The sequence below is a fragment of the Arachis hypogaea genome, chromosome 4 (genome assembly GCF_003086295.3).
Source record: "Arachis hypogaea cultivar Tifrunner chromosome 4, arahy.Tifrunner.gnm2.J5K5, whole genome shotgun sequence".
Taxonomy (NCBI): Eukaryota; Viridiplantae; Streptophyta; class Magnoliopsida; order Fabales; family Fabaceae; genus Arachis; species Arachis hypogaea.
This window is the reverse complement of record NC_092039.1, coordinates 85,747,072-85,772,553: the sequence shown is the minus strand read 5'-3', so window position 1 is coordinate 85,772,553 and position 25,482 is coordinate 85,747,072. Positions and strand designations below refer to the sequence as shown.

At 36.8% G+C, this 25,482-nt stretch overlaps 1 long non-coding RNA gene and 1 other non-coding gene across 4 annotated transcripts; both read right to left on the bottom strand.

Moving 5' to 3' along the window:
* Window positions 1–13,069: 13,069 nt before the first annotated feature.
* On the bottom strand, window positions 13,070–13,173 carry LOC112798907 (small nucleolar RNA R71). The gene has a single exon (XR_003200503.1). It is a non-coding gene; the product is annotated as a small nucleolar RNA R71 (small nucleolar RNA).
* Window positions 13,174–22,050: 8,877 nt separating this feature from the next.
* Window positions 22,051–24,883, bottom strand: LOC112796922 (uncharacterized). 3 transcript variants are annotated; one of them, XR_003818183.2, is made up of 5 exons: window positions 24,463–24,883; window positions 24,276–24,342; window positions 24,044–24,137; window positions 23,005–23,411; window positions 22,051–22,314 (listed from the first exon to the last, which is right to left on the bottom strand). It is a non-coding gene; the product is annotated as an uncharacterized lncRNA (long non-coding RNA). The 3 variants fall into 3 exon arrangements; XR_003199481.3 differs by having other exon boundaries at window positions 24,276–24,319; window positions 24,463–24,873; XR_003199480.3 differs by lacking the exon at window positions 24,276–24,342 and having other exon boundaries at window positions 24,463–24,880.
* Between the last annotated feature and the right edge of the window lie 599 nt (window positions 24,884–25,482).

Genomic DNA, 25,482 nt, shown 5'->3' with positions numbered 1-25,482 from the left:
TTCATAATATCAGAAGACAGGCAATAAATAAGTTGGGAATAAAATATGGAGAAAGCAGTTAAGGCTTCAGAGTTATCTATTTTTCGGATTGACTTTTCTTATTAATTTATTTCAATCATGCAAGATTTAATTCATGGCAAACTATATATGACTAAACCCTAATTCCTTAGACCTTTTTAGTCTCCTCTAAAATTCATCAATCGCCAATTCCTTGGTCAATTAATTCCAATTAGAGGGTGAAGTTCAATTCTAGTTATTATGCCACAGAAATCCTAATTATCCAAATATAAGAGGATTATATGTCACGTATCCCATTAAATCCAGATAATTAGAATTTAGGAGAAATTGTTTTCAAGTTGTTGTTCAAGTAAAAAGCTTTTCCAAGTTATACAAGAACTCAATTAGAAAGAGGGTCATACTTCCGTTCCACCCAAATTCATAAGATAAAGAACAAAAACAATTCTTAAATTATAAATCAGTACATGAATTAAAATAGAAAAATAATAGAATCAATCCATACAAATAGACAGAGCTCCTAACCTTAACAGTGCAGGTTTAGTTGCTCATGGTTCAGAGAGGAAAACTAGGATTCAGGTAAACTATAATTTACATTATGAAAAAAATGGAATCTCCCGAAGAGAAGTTTCTTTTCTCTTTTATATCTAATCCTAATTAATTTAAAATCTAATTTCTAAAATTAAAATAATATCTTTTCCTATTAAAAATAAAATTTAAATTTAAATCAGAATTAATTAAAGATATTCGCATTGTAACGTGGGGACCACTTGGCCTCACTAGGATCCACGCCTAACTTAGGTTTGGCAGCATGAATTGGATTTTAGTTGAGTGAAGCTGCGCCTAACTTGGGCTTTAGTGCACCTAACTTGAAGTGGGCAGAACCAATCTTGCATGTTGTTGTTGTGCATTGCTCCTAACTTGGTATTCTCAAGTTAGGCGCAGTCTTGGCAGAGTTGATGGAAGAAAAGTATGGACTATTATACATTGTTGGAAAGCTCTGAAAGTTATCTTTCCAACGCCATTGAAATCACGTCCATTGGACCTCTGTAGCTCGAGTTATTCAGGTTTGAGTGCAGATAGGTCAGGGTTGACAGCATCATTCGCCTGCATCTCTTCTTCTACAGAAACTCCATCAAATCCAGCCAAATGCTACCTAAAATAAATAGAATTTTATAAGAATCAAAGTAGCATCTATAGTGGCTAAAAGATAATTAATTCTTGATTAAACTCAACAATTTAAATGCAAATTCACTAGGAAAAGATAGGAAAGATGCTCACGCATCAATAATGACGATGATTTGCAAGTTTTATTCCACTATCGTTGTTAGTTTTCCAAGGTAAGAACCCATAAACTATTGGCCAAGTTTGGAGATGTAGGTTTTAGCTTGAGAGGATCGGGCCAGAATTATCAATCACTGGCAATGGCGACAACCTCTAGTTCAACCTCTGTTGTTGCGTCATCATCGCCGTCTTTCGCTGCTGATCTAAACTGTGATGACAATGCAGAAATAGGTGATAACATGATTACTCCTGTTATGATCCTGATTTCTAGGGAGGTTGGAGAACCAGATGCCGTGGAAGATGTAACATGAGATGACGAAGATGTGGAGCCCGCCATGATTGATAATAATAGCGATGATGATATAGGGAGGAATGTTCTTGTTGGGGCTGGTGGAGTATCAAGCTCGGAAACTTAGCAGTACCTCGGCACTTTTTGAGTTTAGACTTAGAGGTCATGAGACAACAGGGGGTCTCGGATGTAGAATCCAGATTTGGGGCCAGAAATTCACAGCACACAGTATAACAGACCTCATATATGTCTGGCCACGTCGATCTCCAGTGATCACATGAAGCTTGATTATCATGTTATATCTGCTTTCATCCTTTCTATGATCCGAGCTGATGTTGTGTCCATCAAGGTACTACAGAATGTGATAGAGGCATATTTTGGATTTAGACTGGCTTATAAGAGGGTTTGGTAAGTTAAGCAGAAGGTTGTTGCACAGATTTATGGGGATTAAGAAGAGGTCTACAATGAGTTACCAAGATGGGTACTAGGTGTGCAAATAACGATGCTCGGTAGTATTGCAGTACTAAAGACGAGTCCTCTGTGACTTAGAGGCCAAGTTGATGAGTCATTAGTGTTTTTTCACCAATTTTTTTGGTCGTTCCCACCGTGCATCGATGCATTCAAGTATTGTAAGTCATTGATTAGTATTGAGGGGACCCACTTGTATAACAAATATGGGGGAACATTGCGGGTTGCTATTGCTCAAGATGGAAATCATAATATCATTCCTATTACTTTTGCCCTAGTGGAGGGTGAAATTGCGGAGTCATGGTCATTTTTCTTGTCTCACCTATGGCACATCATATGACTCTTTATCCTGGCATTCTCGTGATATTAGATAGGCCCAACGGAGTTAAGGCTGCCTTGGAGGCTCCTGATGGTGGTTGGCTTCCGCCTACTGCTTATCGTGCATTATGTGTTAGGCACGTTGTAGCGAATTTTGCATTAAGTTTCAAGGGAAAGGATGCAAAGAGGCTTCTAGTCAATGCTGTATTTTCAAGGGTTACCTGAAACATTGATTTGGGCCTGAACGTGAGGTCTAGATCCCTTTGTATGGTAGCGTTTGACTTGTCGATGCCGAAGTGCCGTCTGTCCGAGTTTCTCGTGAGAAGGTGGGGGTTTGTACCTATAAAAAACTCTGATGCTTAAGATAGCAAGGACTTTAGGCAGGTTTTTAGTAGATTAGAATGTGTCTTATGCCTGAGGAATGTCAGTATATTTATAGTAGAGTTAGTAACCACCTTTGTTGGAGTAGTTTCATCTTTATTGATGGATAACCGTTTCCTCTTATCTTAGAACTTTGTTGAGCTCTATCTTTTGGAGTAGTTTCCTCTTATCTTTTGTTGAGCTCTATCTTTGTTGAGCTCTGTATGTAAAAGAGTTACGAAACTGTGTTGATTGGTTTTGTTTACTTTTACACGACCTGTTTTAGACGATGCTTAAGCTCTTTTAGTAACAGATTCTCTACTTTGTATTTGTAGGTGTAGTTTTTATGTCACACTCTGTTGTTCTTAGTATGTCGACTAAGGTTCCCCCTAGTCTCCTTAATTGGGTAAATACCTCTATTTTGTCTTGTGTTCCCATAGTTGATAAACAATATTGTAAGGATTTCCGTAGACACCATAAAATTTGTGAGAATAGGGAGGATGAGAGAAGTTACGAGCTAGCAGTGCCTAATCCCGAAGAGAGAATATGTTTTCCTCCTCTAGATAGTTCAGAGCGTCCTTTCTTTTACGCCTACGATTGCTTTTTCCCGAAGTTGGGTATTTCACTCCTTTTTACTAATTTTGGGTCAAATATTTTTTGGACTTGCAATGTTGCCCCTTCTCAACTTCACCTGAATTCCTAGGCCTTTTTAAAGATTTTCCAACTCCTCTCCCGAGAGCTTGATGTCCGACCTTCTACTAGGGTCTTCTTTTACCTATTTGTCTTGACCAAGCCCTAAACATTGAAGGGGAAAGCTTCTTGGTTTTTCTTTTGCGCCGTTCAGGACAGAAAAGTTTTTTTTATATTTTTGATGAGTCTTTTCACAACTTCAAAAATTATTTCTTTAAAATTCGGTCAGTAGATGGTGTCAGACCTTTGTATCTAGACGAGAATGATGAATCTTCCTTTCTCCTGTAATGGCAAGAGGAGTCCGTGATAACCAAATTTATTGTAGATAAGTTAGATGAAGTTGAAAAATGTTTTGTGGACGTGTTGCAAGAGTGCTGGAGCTAAGCTCCTCACTTAGACACAAAAAGGTTCTTTGGTGATCCCAGTCAGCTTCAGTTCGAGCTAGGTAATCTTCTGACCTCTAGCCTTTATAACTTCTTAAGTTGTATTTTGTTGTTCTAATGTGCTTTTCATTTTTGCAGTGATCATGGCTTCCAAGACTTTGTCTATGAAATACTTGCGTTAGACCCAGAAAACAGTTATTACTCAGGGCCTTCAAGATAAGGAGGCTGAGGGGCTTCTTCCCATCGCTTTTAGGGCTTCTTCCCAAAAAACAAAAAACTTCTGGGGAGTTAAGCATCAACGACAAAGAATTTGACAGTTTTGCTTGGAAAGAGAAGAATATCTTGCCTCATAGCCACATAGACATGGATAATGTGGCTATCCAAAATCATCTCAGCTATATGGCCCTCAATGGTATTCGGATGGCAAGAGTGTGCCTTGTTCTGGCTATGGAGCTGAGGAAGACTCCTATTGGTTCCACCCAGAGTTTTCTTGACTCGGCTTGAGCTGATGTGAAGAGACTGAAAGGTTTGAAGGAGGAGGTGGAGGAGGAGAATGCTAGGATGAAAATCGACCTGGAAAAGGCTCGTGCTTAGGGGAAGACAGCTGAGGCTATGGCAACTATGGCCGAAGGGGTGAAACAAATGGCTAAGGAGAGTTATACTCGGGTCTGTGGAGAAAAACTCGACCTTTAAGAGGAACTAAAAAATGTCTGGGAGGAGCACGCCCCCTTCAGGAGCACGTGGTCAGAGGGATGGACGAGATGTTCAATAATTTGAAGGCTCAAGTCCAAGTCCTCGCCCCTGACCTCGATCTTTCCCTATTTATCCAGGATAACGTTGTTGTTGACGAAAAGATCATGCCAGCCTCTAATGATGATGAGAAGCCTCCAGTTGAGCCAAAGTCCCAGGGCAGCCAACCTCCTCAATCTCCAAGTCGAGGTCGCAAATGCTGCAACTCCTTTCTCGCCTCCGGCTCCTATCCCGGCGGTCCCGATTTTTGTGCATCCTCCGACTCCTTCTGTTAGAGGAAAAGACATTCAAACTGAAGAGGACCTCAACCCTCTTCTTGGCAAGACTTCTTAAATTCTCTGTTGTTTAGGGAATGACCTAACTTGTGGTTCTTATGACATTTTATTTTTTGTAATTGTTAGTAGCTTTTTTGAACACTTTACTTTTAGTAAGAAGTGATAAATAACTCACCTTGCTTTGTGCTGAACAAATCCATTCCAAGTTTAGCGATCCAAAATTGAAGGTTGTGGTAGGCTTAGAGAAGGGGGGGTTGAATCTATGCCTTCCTTTTAAGTTGCTGTTATGACCTTTTAAATCAAACTTTCAATTCTGATTCTGTTTGTACTTAGCAGCGGAAATTTATGAGACAATTTATTTTTGTCTCATGAATATCAGAAAATAGAACAGAGCAGAGAAGAGAAAAGCTAACACTAGCATATATCCTTGTTCAGTTGCCTTGTGCTATGCAACCTACGTCCAGTCTCATCCACAACAATGGAGGAATTTCCACTATAGTTAAAAGTATTACATACACCAATTTCACACTCAAGTTCTAACCTAACTTGACATTGGCTATGCTAACACCTAACTATTCACTCTTAGTGCTAACCCAACCAAGAAAGGGATACCTAACAGGTACAAGATACAAGACACTTAACCAACCAAAAGAAATCAGAAAATAACTCTAGGCTTTTCACTTAAGTGTATCACTCAGCCTTTTTTCACTCATGGCTTTTACTTGAGCTTTCTCACAATGCCTTTTCTCACAAGAAATTACAGAAAAATAAACATAGAAAAGTACATCACAATCTGTAAAACATGAAGGAGATTGACTTCATCAACAGCCTCTCAGCTATGTGCATAACCAGATTCACAAACCTCAGATTGAGTTCTTCAGTATTGGCCGAATGCTTCTTTGAAAGAAAGCATTATCCAAGTAGAGTAACTTCTCTTCAGAACATAAGTCACAAACTATGATTTTCTCTCCTTGCTTCTGAATAAGCAGAAAGTCTTCTTTTATCTCCTTGCATGTTGTTGGGCTACTCTCCCTAGGTCAACTTCTTGAGCTGTGTGCTTCCAGCTTACCACGTCACTTTTTCAGTTAATCCCCAAATTAGAAATTTGAGTTTGACTTTTTCTTGCTTGACCAAAAGCCTCAGGGAAGCAAAGAAAATTATTTTCAATGGTGAACCTAGATCTGAACCCTTGAGATACTTCTTGGTCCCCAAGAAACAATCTTGACCGTGGATACACAGCAGATTAGAGCAGAAATCAACTTTTTCTTGTAACCCATTTTTGGAATGGCAGAGTGTTGGGAAGAAGATAAGAAAATGAGATGCATGTAGAAGGAAATGAAAATCACCTTTAACTTCTGACCTCTTCTTGATATAGATTGATGATGGGTGATTAGACTTCTATCATTTGCTTAATCTTCTCTTTCTTGCTTCTTTAGTAAATAGCTTAGGAAAGAAGCTCTCTCTTTCTTTTTCTGAGTTCTGACCAAGAGGGGACATGTTAATGTTGCTTTTGGGTGAGAGTAAGATGGAAGAGTTTGAATGAGAGAGGAAACGAACTGGGCTTGGATCGGATCTTTTTCATTCAGCCCGTTGCCTTGTATTCTTTGTTTCTTTTGGGCTTCATTTGAATTTTAGCCCACCAGCCTTATTTATATGTTTCTCTCATTCACTTGGGCTGTTGCTGCATTATATTTATTTTTGGCCTGCAACATATCATCATAAATAATCAGCAGCATATAATTATAAATAATTAATATTTAATTATTTATTTTGCTCAATAAAATAATGTTTGTCATCACTAATTAATTTAGTTAATTTCTTAACTCAACAATCTCCCCCTTGATGACAAACATATTTAAGCAATAACCAAAAGGAATTGAATTTTAGAAAAGTTAGAAAACTTTCCTTTGATTGATGTTTCTTGCTTTAGTGTTGCTCCTCCCTTTCTTTTTCAAAGTTAACTCCCCCTGGATTTGTACTCTTCTTTTCTTTCCTGTTTGCATTTACTTATAAAGAGTACCATAAAGAGATACACAAAAATATTTTGACTAAGGGAATTTAAATAATCAACACTACAAATTTAGCCCAATACTCAACATATTATGTCAGCAGCAAAATCAAAGTATCAAGATTAATCAAGGGCAAGCCAACAACATATGAAAGCAAGTTTCAATTGTTAGTGGGGATACATTCCATGTAGCAGCTCAGTTGCAAAATAAAATTTATATGCTCAACACTATCATCAGCAACAATCAAAAGTTCACAATTCAAATCACAGAAAATTCAGTAGCAGCAAAAGTAGCATTCAGCAGCTATTTACTCCCCCTTTTGTCATCAAGGGCGGACAATAAGCAAGATCAACAAAAAACTGCGGCTTAATCCTTACAAGAAAGTGTCAGAGACTTTCCTTTGATGATAGCTGATTAGCTTGATGTGCTCTCATTTTCTTTCATATGAGTTGCTCCCCCTTAATGTATGCTTATCGCTTAACCTGAGGACACAAACAATAATGTCAACACAACAATTAACCAGCACAACATAAAGTTCAAATGACTTAAATTCATCAAAGTTCAGTTCACAAACAAATCAAACAGATTTCAGCTCATAAACACAAGTCAATTAACAAACACAAGACTAGTCAAAACTAATATCCAATAATCTCAGAAAGTCTTATGTCTTATCAAGCCTCATATATGCATTTTTCTCTCCCTTTAGTCATCAAGGTGGGAAAAATAAAACAAAACAAGACCTGCAAAAAAGTGTGTTAGAGACATGTTAAAGCTAAATGTTGCGTTTTGAAATACTAAGAAAAATTTGGAAGAGAAATAAAGATCATATTTCAACCCGTAACACCATAGTTATATAATAAAACTCACAATGTGCAAAGACCAATTCTTGGTTAAGACTCATTAGAACCAAAAAGAGAGTTTCATATCACTTGAAGGTTTCAAAGAACATAAAGAGACCACATGTGTAATAAGATTTAAGCTTGGTCCATGTCCATTTTTACATTACAAAATCCAGATCTCTCATTTCTTATTTAGTAAATGTCTCTAAAACCTGCAAAATAGAATTCTCAAACAAAATATTAGCACAATTAAAACAGAATTTTCAGTTTTTCAAAAATTGAAATGATGATAATGAGAAATTTCAAAAATACATGCGCAATACATGAATGGGTTTGCAATAGAAAGTTCAGAATCCTATTCCAAGAAAGTTCAGAGCCCAGAAGATTAAATTCAAAATGATGGTTCTTCTTCTGCCCAAAATTGTCTCATCCGAACCTATGAAACAAAATCTTCAACAAACACATCAGCAATCTTCAAATAATGAATCATAACTTAAAATTCCTAGACTAGTCCTAAGCATGTAGAATCTGTCCTCAGGCAGTGGTTTAGTGAAAATGTCTGCCAATTGCTCTTCTGATTTAACAAATTGAATGATAATAGCCCCCTTTTTGAACATTTTTTCTTATGGAATGAAATTTCACTTCAATATGTTTAGTCCTAGAGTGCAAAACTGGATTTTTAGAAATATTAATGGCACTCATATTATCACACAATAAGGGAATATTTTTAGCATTTAACTTGTAATCAGCAAGCTATTTTTTAACCATAAAAGCTGAGAACAACATGAAGAAGCAGCTATATACTCAGCCTCAGTAGTGGATAACGCCTCTGTTGGTTGTTTCTTACTTGACCAAATATTCAAGGACTTTCCAAGGAAGCAACATAAGCCTGAAGTGCTCCTTTTATCAACTCTATCACCAGCAAAATCTGCATCACAATAACCAACTGCAGAAAAATCATCAATCTTAGGATACCATAGACCAAAATTAGATGTGTCATGAACATATCTAATGATCCTTTTAACTGCTGAAAGATATGACTCTTTAGGTTTGGATTGGAACCTTGAACACCATCCAACACTTTGCACAATATCGGGTCTAGAGGAAGTTAAGTACATAAGAGAACCAATCATACCTCTATACCTAGTCTCATCTACATCTTTTTCAGTTTCTCCCTTATCTAATTTTGAATTAGGGTGCATGGGAGTTCCCATGGGTTTGGCATTTTCGATACCAAATTTCTTAACTAATTCCTTGGCATACTTCTCTTGATGAATGAAAATACCATTTTCAATTTGTTTAATTTGTAGCCCAAGGAAAAAATTAAGTTCACCCATCATACTCATGTCAAATTCACTTGTCATGATTTTTCCAAATTCAGAACAAAGGGATTCATTGCCTGATCCAAAAATAATGTCATCAACATATATTTGGACTAGAATAAAAGAATCATTAGAATTTTTGATAAATAGAGTTGTGTCTGTGGTGCCTCTTTAAAAACCATTTTTCAAAAGAAAAGAGCTAAGTCTTTCATACCAAGCCCTAGGAGCTTGTCTCAAACCATAGAGAGTTTTAGATAATTTAAAAACATGATTAGAATGTTCTTTATTTTTAAAACCAGGTGGCTGCTCCACATACACTTATCTATGTATCACACCATTCAAAAATACACATTTCACATCCATTTGATAAAGTTTAAAACCACAAAATGCAGCATAAGTGATGAGCGGATACTTTATACGCTTTTTGGCATTCTTTTCATATAGTTTTTAGTATGATTTAGTTAGTTTTTAGTATATTTTTATTAGTTTTTAAGCAAAATTCACATTTCTGGACTTTACTATGAGTTTTTGTGTTTTTCTATGATTTCAAGTATTTTCTGGCTGAAATTGAGGGACCAGAGCAAAAATCTGATTCAGAGGCTGACAAAGGACTGCTGATGTTGTTGGATTCTGACCTCCCTGCACTCGAAATATAATATTTGGAGATACAGAAGTCCAAATGGCGCGCTCTCAATTGCGTTAAAAAGTAGACATCTAGGGCTTTCCATCAATATATAATAGTCCATACTTTACACGAGTTTAAATGATGAAAACTAGCGTTTAACGCCAGCTTTCTGCCCTATTGTGGTGTTAAACGCCAGAAACAAGTTGCAAAGCGGAGTCAAACGCCAGAAACAAGTTACAAACTAGCGTTCAACTCCAAGGAAGACCTCTACATGTGAAAGCTTCAATGCTCAGGCCAAGCACACACCAAGTGGGCCCGAAAGTGGATTTCTGCTTCATTTACTCATTTCTGTACCCCTAGTAACGAGTCTAGTATAAATAGGACTTTTTACTATTGTATTTTCATCTTGGTATCTATCTTCGATCAGTTTATGCGATCTTAGACATTGGGGGTTGGCCTCACGGCCATGTCTGGACCTTCATCACTTATGTATTTTCAACGGTGGAGTTTCTACACACCACAGACTAAGGGTGTGGAGCTCTGCTGTTCCTCGAGTATTAATGCAATTACTACTGTTCTCTATTCAATTCATGCTTATTCTTATTCTAAGATATTCATTCGCACTTCAACTTGATGAATGTGATGATCCGTGACACTCATCACCATTCTCACTTATGAACAGGTGCCTGATAAACACTTCTGTTCTACCTGCGAAAGCTAGAGTGTGTATCTCTTGGATTCCTGGTCCACGACGCATGGTTGTCTCTCCTGACAACAGAGCCTTCTATTCCGTGAGATCAGAGTCTTCGTGGTATAAGCTAGAATCCATTGGCAGCATTCTTGAGATCCAGAAAGTCTAAACCTTGTCTGTGGTATTCCGAGTAGGATCTGGGATGGGATGACTGTGACGAGCTTCAAACTTGCGACTGTAGGGCGTGGTGACAGACGCAAAAGGATAGTAAATCCTATTCCTACACGATCGAGAACCAACAGCTGATTAGCCATGCGGGAAACCGTAGAGGACCTTTTTCACTGAGAGGACGGGAAGTAGCCATTGACAACGGTGATACCCAACATACAGCTTGCCATAGAAAGGAGTCTAAAGGATTGGATGAAGGAAGTAGGAAAGCAGAGATTCAAAAGGGATAGAGCATCTCCATACACTTATCTGAAATTCCCACCAATGATTTACATAAGTATCTCTATCTTTATTTTACGTTTTATTTATCTTATAATTATCAAAACTCCATAACCCATTTGAATCCGCCTGACTGAGATTTACAAGGTGACCATAGCTTGCTTCAAGCCGACAATCTCCGTGGGATCGACCCTTACTCACGTAAGGTTTATTACTAGGACAACACAGTGCACTTGCTGGTTAGTTGTGCGAAGTTGTGAAAAAGAGTGATATTACAATTGTGCGTACCAAGTTTTTGGCGCCATTGAGATCACAATTTCGTGCACCAAGTTTTTGGCGCCGTTGTCGGGAATTGTTCGAGTTTGGACAACTGATGGTTCATCTTGTTGCTCAGATTAGGTAATTTTCTTTTCAAAAGCTTTTCAAAAATCTTTCAAAAATTTTTTATTTGTTTGCGTTTTTCCAAAATTAATTTTCAAAAAATCCAAAAAATTAATAAAATAATAAAAACCAAAAATATTTTGTATTTCTTGTTTGAGTCTAGTGTCAATTTTTAAGTTGGTGTCAATTGCATGTTTTTAAAATTTGTGCATTATTTCGAAAACTCATGCATGTGTTCTTCATGATCTTCAAGTTGTTCTTGAGGATTTTCTTTGTTTGATCTTGATATTTTCTTGTTTTGTGTCTTTTGTTGTTTTTCATGTGCATTTTTAAATTCTTAGTGTCTAAATATTAAAAATTTCTAAGTTTGGTGTCTTTCATGTTTTTTCTTTTCTTGAAAATTTTCCAAAAATAAGTTCTTGATGTTCATCATGATCTTCAAAGTGTTCTTAGTGTTCATCTTGACATTCATAGTGTTCTTGCATGCATCATTGGTTTTGATCCAAAAATTTCATGTTTTAGGTCATATTTATGTTTTTCTCTCTCCTCATTAAAAATTCAAAAAATCAAAAAAATATCTTTTTCTTAATTTACTCCTAATTTTCGAAATCTTTGGGTTGACTTAGTCAAAAAATTTTAAAATTAATTGTTTCTTGTTAGTCAAGTCAAGATTTCAATTTTAAAAATCTTATCTTTTCAAAACTTTTTCAAAAATAAAATCTTTTTCATTTTTTTTATTATTTTCAAAAATTTTAAAAATTGATTTTCAAAATCTTTTTCTTAATTTTATTCCATAATTTTCGAAAACTTTACTAACAATTAATGTGATTGATTCAAAAATTTGAAGTTTGTTACTTTCTTGTTAAGAAAGGTTCAATCTTTAAATTCTAGAATCATATCTTTTAGTTTCTTGTTAGTCAAGAAATCAATTTTAATTTCAAAAATCAAATCTTTTCAAATCTTTATCTTTTCAACGATATCTTTTTAATCATATCTTTTTCAAATCATATCTTTTTCAAAATCAATTTCAAAATCTTTTCTGACTTATCTTTTCAAAATTGATTTTCAAATCTTTTTCAACTAACTAATTGACTTTTTGTTTGTTTCTTATCTTTTTCAAAATCACCTAACTACTTTTCTATCTCTAATTTTCAAAAATCACTAACCATTTTTCAAAAATAATTTTTGAAAACTCCTCTCTCTCATCTCCTTCTATTTATTTATTCATTTACTAACACATCTCTTCATCTAAAAATTCGAACCCTCTCTTCTCCTCTGTGTTCAAATTTTTCTCCTCCTTCTTCTATTCTTTTCTTCTTCTACTCACATAAAGGAATCTCTATACTGTGACATAGAGGATTCCTCTTCCTTTTCTGTCATCTTCTTTTTCATATGAGCAGGAGCAAGGACAAGGACATTCTTGTTGAAGCAGATCCTGAACCTGAAAGGACTCTGAAGAAGAAGCTAAGAGAAGCTAAAGCACAACAATTCAGAGAAAACCTTACAGAGAATCTCGAAAAAGAAAAAGACATGGCCGAACCCAACAACAATGCAAGGAAGATGCTTGGTGACTTTACTGCACCAAATTCCAACTTACATGGAAGAAGCATCTCAATCCCTGTCATTGGAGCAAACAATTTTGAGCTAAAGCCTCAATTAGTTTCTCTGATGCAATAGAATTGCAAGTTTTATGGACTTCCATCAAAAGATCTTTTTCAGTTCATAACTAAATTCTTGCAGATCTGTGATACTGTTAAGACCAATGAGGTTGATCCCGAGGTCTACAGGCTTATACTTTTCCCTTTTGCTGTAAGAGACAGAGCTAGAGTATGGTTGGACTCTCAACCTAAAGATAGCCTGAACTCTTGGGATAAGTTGGTCATGGTTTTCTTAGCCAAGTTCTTTCCTCCTCAAAAGCTGAGTAAGCTTAGAATGAATGTTCAAACTTTCAGACAGAAAGAAGGTGAATCCCTCTATGAAGCTTGGGAGCGATACAAGCAACTGACCAAAAAGTGTCATTCTGACATGCTTTCAGAATGGACCATCCTGGATATATTCTATGATGGTCTGTCTAAATTGTCTAAGATGTCATTGGACCATTCTGCAGGTGAATCTATTCACCTGAAGAAAACACCTGCAAAAGCTCATGAACTTATTGACATGGTTGCAAATAACCAGTTCATGTACACTTCTGAAAAGAATGCTTTGAGTAATGGGATGCCTCAGAGGAAGGGAGTTCTTGAAATTGATGCTTTGAATGCCATATTGGCTCAGAATAAAATGTTGACTCAATAAGTCAATTTAATTTCTCAGAGTCTGAATGGATTGCAAAATGCATCCAACAGTACTAAAGAAGCATCTTCTGAAGAAGAAGCCTATGATCCTGAGAACCCTGCAATGGTAGAGGTGAATTACATAGGTGAAGCCTATGGAAACACCTATAATCCCTCATGGAGAAATCATCCGAATTTCTCATGGAAGGATCAACAAAAGCCTCAACAAGGCTTTAATAATGGTGGAAGAAATAGGTTTAGCAATAGCAAGCCTTTTTCATCATCCTCTCAGCAACAGACAGAGAATTCTGAGCAGAGCCTCTCTAGCTTAGCAAACATAGTCTCTGATATATCTAAGGCTACTCTAAGTTTTATGAATTAAATAAGGTAGCAGAATGGGCGTTTAACACCCAGTCTGGCACCATTCTGGGCGTTAAACACCAGAAACAAGCACCAGACTGGCGTTAAACACCAGAAACAGGCTACAATCTAGCGTTAAACGCCAGAAACAGGTTGTAGCCTGGCATTTCACGCCAGGAAAGGAATAAAAGATGGCATTTAACGCCAGAAACAAGCAGCAGCCTGGCGTTAAACACCAGAATTGCACAGCAAGGGCATTTTGTACTCCTAATAGGAGCAGGGATGATACATCCTTGACCCCTCAGGATCTGTGGACCCCATAGGATCCCCACCTACCCTCCCACAACACTCTTCCCCAAATACCCCTCACCAATCAACTCATTCACTCTTCCCCATCACCTCTTCACCAATCACCTCCATACTTCTTCCCCAAAAACCCCACCCACCTCACTTTAAAAATTCAAACACCTTTCCCTCCCAAACCCAACCCTAATGACCGAAACCCAACCCTCCCCTCACCCCTATATAAACCCCTCACTACTCCTTCATATTTACACAACACAAACACCTTTCCCCTCTCTTGGCCGAAGCTCCTATAACCCTCTATCTCCTCTATTTTCTTCTTCTTCCCCTTCTTTCTTTTTTCTTTTGCTCAAGGACAAGCAAACCTTTTAAGTTTGGTGTGGTAAAAGTATTGCTTTTTGTTTTTCCATAACCATTTATGGCACCTAAGGTCGGAAAAACCTCTAGAAAGAGGAAAGGGAAGGCAAAAGCTTCCACCTCCGAGTCATGGGAGATGGAGAGATTCATCTCAAAGGTCCATCAAGACCACTTCTATGAAGTTGTGGCCAAGAAAAAGGTGATCCTTGAGGTCCCTTTCATGCTCAAGAAAAATGAGTATCCGGAGATCCAACATGAGAACCGAAGAAGAGGTTAGGAAATTCTTACCAACCCCATTCAACAAGTTGAAATCTTAATGGTTCAAGAGTTATATGCCAATTCATGGATCACTAGGAACCATGATCAAAGGATGAACCCGAATCCAAAGAATTGGCTTACAATGGTTCGGGGAAAATACTTAGATTTCAGTCCGAAAAATATAAGGTTGGCATTCCACTTGCCAATTATGCAAGAAAATGCACGCCCCTACACTAGAAGGGTCAACTTTGATCAAAGGTTGGACCAAGTCCTCATGGACATATGTGTGGAAGGAGCTCAACGGAAAAGAGACTCAAGGGGTAATCCGGTTCAATTAAGAAGACCGGACCTTAAGCCTATGGTTAGAGGATGGTTGGAGTTCATCCAACGCTCCATCATTCCTACTAGCAACCAATCTGAAGTGACTGTGGATCGGGCCATCATGATCCATAGTATCATGATTGGGGAGGAAGTAGAAGTTCATGAGATCATACCTCTAGAACTCTACAAGGTGGCTGACAAGTCATCTACTTTGGCAAGGTTAGCCTTTCCTCATCTCATTTGTCATCTATGCAATTTAGCTGGGATTAACATAGAAGGAGACATCATCATTGAAGAGGACAAGCCCATCACTAAGAAAAGGATGGGGCAAACAAGAGAGCTCATTCATGGATCTTAACAAGAGCATGAGGAAGATCCTCATCAAGAAATCCCTGAGATGCCTCAAGGGATGTAATTTCCTCCACACAACTATTGGGAACAACTCAGCACCTCCTTGGAAGGCTTGAGTTACAACATGGACCAACTAAGGGTTGAGCACCAAGAGCACTCCATCATTCTCCATGAGATTAGAGAAGATCAAAGAGCTATGAGGGAGGAGCAACAAAGGCAAGGAAGAGACATAGAGGAGCTTAGGCGTTCCATTGGTTCTTCAAGAGGAAGACGCCACCCACACTAAGGTGGACTCATTCCTTAATCTCTTTGTCCATTTATTTTTTGTTTTCGGTTTTTGAGCTTCATGTTTGTCTATGTTTGTGTCTTCATTACATGATCATTAGTGTCTATGTCTTAAAGCTATGAATAATTCCATGAATCCTTCACCTCTCTTAAATGAAAAATGTGCTTAGTTACAAAAGAACAAGAAGTACTTGGATTTCAAATTTTATCTTGAAATTAGTGTAATTATTTTGATGTGGTGGCAATACTTTTTGTTTTCCAAATGAATGCTTGAACAGTGCATATTTTTTATAGTGAAGTTTATGAATGTTAAAATTGTTGGCTCTTGAAAGAATGATGAACAAAAAAAATGTTATTGACAATCTAAAAAATCATGAAATTGATTCTTGAAGCAAGAAAAAGCAGTGAAAAAAAAAGAACTTGCGAAAAAAAAGTGGCAAAAATTAAAAGAAAGAAAAAGAAAAAGCAAGCAGAAAAAGCCAATAGCCTTTAAAACCAAAAGGCAAGGGTAAAAAGGATCCAAGGCTTTGAGCATTAATGGATATGAGGGCCTAAGGAAATAAAATCCAGGTCTAAGCGGCTAAATCAAGCTGTCCCTAACCATGTGCTTGTGTCATGAAGGTCCAAGTGAAAAGCTTGAGACTGAGTGGTTAAAGTCGTGATCCAAAGCAAAAAGAGTGTGCTTAAGAACTCTGGACACCTCTAACTGGGGACTTTAGCAAAGCTGAGTCACAATCTGAAAAGGTTCACCTAGTTATGTGTCTGTGGCATTTATGTATCCGGTGGTAATACTGGAAAACAAAGTGCTTAGGGCCATGGCTAAGACTTATAAAGTAGCTGTGTTCAAGAATCAACATACTGAGCTAGGAAAATCAATAACACTATTCGGAAGGATAAAGTGAGATGCCAAAACTATTCGGAAGCAAAAAGCTACTAGCCCCACTCATCTAATTGAGACTATGTTTCATTGATATTGTGGGATTCATTGAATATTCTCTTCTTTTTATCCTATTTTGTTTTCAGTTGCTTGGGGACAAGCAACAATTTAAGTTTGGTGCTATGATGAGCGGATAATTTATACGTTTTTTGGCATTGTTTTCATATAGTTTTTAGTATAATTTAGTTAGTTTTTAGTATATTTTTATTATTTTTTTAAGAAAAATCATATTTCTGGACTTTACTATGAGTTTGTGTATTTTTCTGTGATTTCAGATATTTTCTGGCTAAAATTGAGGGACGTGAGCAAAAATCTGATTCAGAGGCTGACAAAGGACTGCTGATACTGTTGGATTCTGACCTCCCTGCACTCGAAATAAAATTTTTGGAGCTACAGAGGTCGAAATGATGCGATCTCAATTGCGTTGGAAAGTAGACATTCAGGGCTTTCCAGAAATATATAATAGTCCATACTTTGCTCGAGTTTAGATGATGCAAACTGGCGTTTAATGCCAGCTTTTTGCCCTATTCTAGTCTTAAACGCCAAAAACAAGTTGCAAAACAGAGTCAAACGCCAGAAACAATTTACAAACTGGCGTTCAACTCCAAGGAAGACCTCTACATGTAAAAGCTTCAATGCTCAGCTCAAGCACACACCAAGTGGGCCCGGAAGTAGATTTCTGCGTCATTTACTTATTTTTGTACCCCTAGTAACTAGTCTAGTATAAATATGACTTTTTACTATTGTATTTTCATCTTGGTATCTATCTTCGATCAGTTTATGTGATCTTAGACATTGGGGGCTGGCCTCACGGCCATGTCTGGACCTTCATCACTTATGTATTTTCAATGGTGGAGTTTCTACACACCATAGACTAAGGGTGTGGAGCTCTGCTGTTCCTCGAGTATTAATGCAATTACTACTGTTTTCTATTCAATTCATGCTTATTCTTATTCTAAGATATTCATTCTCACTTTAACCTGATGAATATGATGATCCGTGACACTCATCACCATTCTCACTTATGAACACGCGCCTGACAAACACTTTTGTTCTACCTGCGAAAGCTAGAGTATGTATCTCTTGGATTCCTAGTCCACGATGCATGGTTGCCTCTCCTGACAACAGAGCCTTCCATTCCGTAAGATCAAAGTCTTCGTGGTATAAGCTAGAATCCATTGGCAGCATTCTTGAGATCCAGAAAGTATAAACCTTGTCTGTGGTATTCCGAGTAGGATCTAGGATGGGATGACTGTGACAAGCTTCAAACTCGCGACTGTAGGGTGTGGTGACAGACGCAAAAGGATAGTAAATCCTATTCCTACACGATCGAGAACCAACAGCTGATTAGCCATGTGGGAAACTGTAGAGGACCTTTTTCACTGAGAGGACGGGAAGTAGCCATTGACAACGGTGATACCCAACATACAACTTGCCATAGAAAGGTGTCTGAAGGATTGGATGAAGGCAGTAGGAAAGCAGACATTCAAAAGGGATAAAGCATCTCCATACACTTATCTGAAATTCCCACCAATGATTTACATAAGTATCTCTATCTTTATTTTATGTTTTATTTATCTTTTAATTATCAAAACTCCGTAACCCATTTGAATCTGCCTGACTGAGATTTACAAGGTGACCATAGCTTTCTTCAAGCCGACAATCTCCGTGGGATTGACCCTTACTCACGTAAGGTTTATTACTTGGACGACCCAGTGCACTTGCTAGTTAGTTGTGCGAAGTTGTGAAAAAGAGTGATATTACAATTGTGCGTACCAAGTTGTTGGCGTCATTGATATCACAATTTTGTGCACCAATAAGCTAAGATAAGTCTTATTGCTTCCATTCGGGCAACAGTGGCAAAGGATTCATTAAAGTCTATTCCTTCTTCTTGGTCATATCCTTGTGCCACCAGCCTTGCTTTGTTTCTTGCAATGCTGCCATCTTCTCCTAACTTGTTCCGAAATATCCACTTGATGCCGGTCACTTTCTTTCCACTTGGCCTTGGAACCAACGTCCACACTTGGTTCTTCTCAAACTCAAGAAGCTCATCCTCCATAGCTTTAACCCAAGAGGGGTCACTAAGGGCTTCCTTGACGTTTTGAGGCTCTATTTGTGAAAGAATGGTAATGTTTGATCCCTCATTTGCCTTTCTAGTGGAAGACCGTGTTTGCACTCCATGAGAAACGTCCCCAATGACAAATTCTTCAGGATAATTCTTCAAGAATCTCCATTCACGAGGTTTGGTGGATTTGGAGGCGGATTCAGATACCAAGGGATTCTGGGTGCTGCTGGCTTCAGGATTTCCTTCAGATTCATGAGACAAAATGGAATTGTCTCTTGAATTTTCAGTAGTTGCAGTTTCTGGTTCAGTTTGACCAGAATTTTCTTTTTCATGGTTTTGAGTAGTTTCATCTTCCTTTTGAGCTTGATTTCTTGCATCACAATCTTCCAAAATGCTTTGCACCAAATTAGTATCACAAAATGTAACATGTATGGATTCCTCAATAATCCTAGCATCTTGATGATAAACCCTATAGGCTTTACTAGTTGTAGAATATCCTACAAACAAACACTCATACGCCTTTGGATCAAACTTACCCAGATTTTCTTTGTTATTTAAGACAAAACATTTGCATCCAAAGATGTGCAAGTAATCTAAGTTTGGTGGGTAACCTTTCCAAAGTTCATAAGGGATTTTCTTCAAAAATTTCCTTATGATAGTTCTATTCAAAATGTGGCAAGTCGTGTTAACCGCTTCAGCCCAAAAAAATTTTGGAACATTACTCTCACATAGCAGAGCTCTTGTCATCTCTTGTATGCTTCTATTTCTTCTTTCCACAACTCCATTTTGTTGTGGTGTTTTTGGACAAGAGAAGTTGTGAGATATTCCAAATTCCTCACAAAAGGATTCAAATAAATTATTTTCAAATTCAGTTCCATGATCACTTCTTATAGAAGAGATTTTCAAATCCTTTTTATTTTGAATTTTCTTGCAAAAAGGTTCAACGGCCGAAAAGGCTTCATTTTTGTGTGCAAGAAAAAAAAACCCAACCAAACCTAGTATAGTCATCCACAATTACTAAACCATAATGTTTACCACCTATACTTTGAGTTCTTGTTGGACCAAATAAATCAATGTGTAGCAACTCAAGTGGTCTTTTAGTAGAGATGTCTTCCTTTGGTTTAAAAGAACTTTTTGTTTGTTTCCCTATTTGGCAGGCATTACAAGTGATGTCTTTGTCAAACTTTATCAAAGCAAGACCTCTTACTAATCCTTTCTTTACAAGTTTGTCTATTTGAAACATACTTGCATGGCCCAATCTCTTGTGCCATAACCACTTTTCAGATTCTTTAGAGTGAAGACAAGCTACATTTTGATCCTTTAGTTCATCAAGAGTAAGTCCATACATATTATTAAAACGCTTGGTAACAAACATCACTTCATTTGTCTTTTCATTAACAACACAGCATTCAAGTCTTTTGAAAGTCACTAAATATCCTAAATCACACAGTTGACTTATACTCAAAAGATTGTGCTTCAAACCACATACCAAAAGTACATCATCAATGAAAGTAGATTGCTCATTACCTATTTTTTCAACAGCAATAATTTTACCTTTACCATCATCTCCAAAGGTCACAAAACCTCCATCATACTTATTTAGTTTGATGAAGTAAGTTGACCTTCCAGTCATGTACCACATGTCCTTTTTGTTCTTGGATGCTAGGCAAATCTGCATGAAGAGTTTCAAGTAGCCTTAGGTATCCAAATTAATTTGGATCCTTTGAAGTTAATCCATCTTCGTTGTCCAAGTGCATTGAAATCACAAACAACATTGTAAACTTTGTTTCCTACAAATCTTTTTTCAATGAAACATTGTGCATATGAGTGACCAAATTTCTTGCAATTAACACAATGATTTTCTGATGTATGTCGCTGAAATTGAGGTGAGTTATATTGCTTGAGATGATTAAAGTGTTGAAATTTTCTGGTTTTTGGAGGAGATGCATTTCTTCTGACAAACTGATTTTTATTAAAATTATTCCTCTTTGCAAAAGCATTTTCACCAGAATTTCTTTGAACATTTGGACTTTTCGAATATGAGGTTTTGTTGTAAAATTGTGGTTTCTTGAAAACAACCTCATTTTTCGAAATGTATCCCAAACCTGGCCTGTTTGAACTCGGTTCGGTTCTTGGTGAAGGCTCAGTTTCACTTGTGTATACTTCATCAAAATTTTCTTCAAATGTTGGAACATAACCAATACCAGATTTGTTTGGTATGGATTTGGTATTTGATGAAGAAGCCACAAACTTTATAGAAGAAATATTGAAAACTGTATCTTCCTTGGATATGTAACCTAAACCAGATTTTTTAAATAATGGTCTTTGACTTGCAAGTAGTTTGTCCAAGTTACTAGAACTTTGAGCAAATTTTTCTAAGTCACCATTCAGCCTTTTGATCATATCATTTAATCTTTTATTTTCAGCAATTAACTCATGAGAAGGATCCACAATGTGCTTTTCTTTTAATTTTTCAAGTTCAGATTTTAGAAATCTGTTTTCTTCAATAATGTCCAAAGCACACTACAAAAAAAAGGCCTATGGCCACGGTAAAAAATCGTGACCATAGCAAGTAAAAAGGGTGACTATAGATCTATGGTTACGGTTTTGGACCTATGGTCACGGTTTTTTACCCTGGTCTATTCTCTCGTGGCCATAGGTCTATGGTCACAGTTTTTTGAGCTATGGTCACGGTTTTTTGAGCTATGGTCACAGTTTCAATTTTCAAAATCTGACACTTTAGGCCACGTTTTTTTACCGTGACCATAGGTTAATCTATGGTCACAGTAAAAAACCGTGACCATACCCTTATCTATGGTTACGATTTAGCCTCTAGGGTCACCCCTCCTTAAAACCGTGACCATAGATAGGGTTATGGTCACGGTTTTCACCGTGGCCATAGCCTCTATGGTCACCCTTCCTTAAAACCGTGACCATAACCCTTTCTATGGTCACAGTTTTCACCGTGGCCATAGACTCTATGGTCACCCCACCTAAAATCGTGACCATAGCTCTATCTATGGTCACGGTTTTTCACCGTGGCCATAGACTCTATGGTCACCCTCCTTAAAACTGTGATCATAGCCTATCTATAATCACGGTTTTTCACCGTGACCATAGCCTCTAGGGTCACCCCTCCTTAAAACCGTGACCATAGCCCTATCTATGGTCACGATTTTTCACCGTGGCCATAAACTTTATGGTCACCCTCCTTAAAACCGTAACCATAGCCCTATCTATGGTCACAGTTTTTCGCCGTGACTATATCCTTATCTATAGTCACCCTATTTTAAAACCGTGATCATAATTTATTTTGTTTTTTAGATTTATTTTTTTAAAGCATAATCAAATCCCAAAATTATGATAATCACAAAATAAGTCTAAAAAGAAGAAATTTAATAAATCTAAATCATAAAATTTACATTATAAACTATATATGTTTTTAGTCCAAACAAGACAAATCAAAATATGGTATAATTTATCCATTACATGTAATACCAGGTAGAAGCTATTAAAAAAATTACAAAAGACATCAAAATATTATACTGTGAAAACAAAAATATTCTCTAATATAGTACATATTCTTCTCATCCTTTGAAAACCAAAAAAAATTCTTCTCTAATTTGTTCGCTCATCTTGTAATGTTTTTCACCTGAAACTAAAAAAAAATTGAACAATTGAATAATTGATTAGAAATTAGTTAGAAAATGACAAATTACATTAAAAAAACACACAAACACATTAGAGTATTGGACACACAAGATCTAGAAAATCTGAAATAGTTGATCGCTTTGTTTGACTTTGAAGTAGACAGCAGATTCAATGCCCGTTTGATTTTTGTGAACTAATTAATTAAGACTATATAAGAACCTTTATAGTTGTTAATAAAATATATATCAAGATAGAGATAGTGTTAAATTATACTCAGTTATGCTTACAATAAAAGACCAAGAATTTAATACATGTTCAAGGGAAAACTCGAACACAATTATTAATGTTGCAGTAACATGTCCATGAGTCCACAGGTTTAACATTTCTCAAATAACTAATCACCTATTAGCTAAGTACAAGTTCAAATTGATCTAAACCTCATGCAATTTCTAAAGTGCAGACTTAACTCCCAACGAATAATTGCTTACTTCCCTATACATCGCTCGGATTATTTTCTTTAACACCTAAAAATATAGAAAACTTGCAAATATAATAAATAATAAAATATATTCAATTTAACCAATTTTCTACTCAGAAGAAAATCGAATATACTTAACCAATACAACACAACCATTGAAGCTAAAGACTTCGATTAATTAAAGGAAAAGGGCTAGAAAAAGAGAACAGAGAATGATACCTTCACTTTCAGAGCAAGGTCAGCTACTATCTTGAAGAATTCCAAGCCTTTGGTGAAAGTCTTTACTTTCCATGTCCGCTTCGATTTTATTACATTCAAGGTTCCAGTAATGCAAAGCACAAAGTGACACTAATGTTTTTTGACCCCCCAACAAAGTGTTAACAAATTTAAAAAGAAAGAAGGAAAAAAAAAGAAAACAGAAGGATGCGACGAAATTTATATGAAGAATTAGCCCCCTAGCATTATGCTTTCTCTTGTAATGTTCATCTTATGCCGAAAAGGCATTCTAGAATGTATAAACTAACAACGAAAAAAGTGGGTTAAAAGGTTGCTTTTAAGCAATGGAGAAATCCCTCACCTGAACATAACAGGGTCTCACCCTTCTCCTTCATTTTATCTTCATATTCCTAGTTAAGAAAGAAATCAGTTTTAGATCATTACATCATAATAAGTAATAATTTACAGAAACTATTTATAAAAAAAGATTAGCATACAATTGTGTGGAGTGACTTCTGAATGTAAATTTAATTAAGGTCAGAGATAAAATCAACTTGGAAATTGGCCTCAGAGTGCCAGAGATCAACTATCACAGTTATATGTTCTCCATTATTGTTTTTCATAAAAAGGAAATAATTGTGTGCAGTTATATACAAGTGAACATAATTCCTCCATTGAGAATCAAACAACGTTCCCAAGATAACCACTAATTTGGAGGCAATTTGAAAGAATTTATGCTCACAAACTTACTGACCTCTATTTTCTTTAACTTCATGTAAATCTTATCCTGTTAACTAGTTCTAATTATCAGAAGATGATCATGATTCTTGAAGAAATCTCAATTTTCGGCACTTAGCAAATATTGCAAGTCACTACAAATTGGTTTTCACTATTCCACATGATAAGAGATTCATGCATTCTATAGCAAAACACATGATCAATTAATACTTTCATGATGACAACAATAACAATAATAATGAAACAATAACAACAACAACGAATAAATAAAAGAAAGTGGTGTGAGAAACAAGACTTGACATACTCATCATTTCCAAGTTCTCAATCTGTTTCTTCAGCTGTTCAGGATCTTTCTTAAGAATTTCCACTTCCCTCACCTTCTTCCTTTCCTTCTTATTCTGTTAAGCAAAAACAAAAGAACAAATAATTATAACTAAATTAAAATAAATAAGTAAGCAAGAACTTCGTAATAACAAAAATCTCAGTAGATAAAGCTGGGTTTCATTGAAGCAGCTACTAGGGTTAGAAAGAAATACCCCTATGTCTATCATCATGACTTCCCCTTCAATTTGTACAGCAGCTACTTGCATTATAGTTTTTCAACTAATTAGGGTACATATTGAAAAAAAATATGAGAAAAGAGTGAAGAATTACCCTTTTCAATTCCTTCTTGCGAAGCTCTTTTCGATAAGAATCTTAAAAATTAATTGGAAAAAAAGTTACCTAAAATCAGAGGAGCAGAGACCACCCAGCAGTGAAGCCGGAAAGCAACAGCAACGACGCGAAAGAAGGGAAGCAACAACAAGCCTGGCGAGGAGGCAAAGAAGCAGCGACGACCCACAGCAAGAAGCGGAGCAACGACGACCCATGACCAGGAGCAAAGAAGCAGCCACGGCGCACACAGTGAAGAGAGACTGAGTTGAGATACGCAGTGAATAGAGTGGGGGTTTCTGCCTTCGGCGATGGTGGAGGCTGGGAGGAAGGAAAGTGAGCTCGGAAGAAGAAGAAGAAGAAGAAGAAGAAGAAAGAAACGGGCTAGGGTTATCTTCTTTTTTTTTCTTTCAAAGTTACGAGGGAATGAGAATTATGGGAGGGAGGAGGATTTTGGGAAGGATGGGGAAACGACCACGTTTCGGGGAGGGATAATTAAAAAAATGAAAAAAATAGAGATTTTGAGAGAGGGAAATGACGCCATTTTGGGGATGAAATTAAAAAAAATGAAAAAATTGTGATCATGCATAGACCACTTTAGGCCACTTCTAATAACAGTGATCATAGACTCTTTTAGGTTACCTCCCAAAATCGTGACCATAAATACCTTTAGGTCACCTCCCAAAATCGTGATCATAGACTCTTTTAGGCCACCTCCCAAAACTGTGACCATAAACCCTTTTAGGTCACCCTTTTTTGAAAAATCATGACTATAGACCCTTTTTGGTCACTGTAAAAAACTGTGACCATAGACCCTGATGAGCGGATAATTTATACGCTTTTTGGCATTGTTTTTAGTATGTTTTTAGTATGATCTAGTTAGTTTTTTGTATATTTTTATTAGTTTTTAATTAAAATTCACTTTTCTGGACTTTACTATGAGTTTGTGTGTTTTTCTGTGATTTCAGGTATTTTCTGGCTGAAATTGAGGGACCTGAGCAAAAATCTGATTCAGAGACTGAAAAGGACTACAGATGCTGTTGGATTCTGACCTCCCTGCACTCGAAGCAGATTTTCTGGAGCTACAGAAGC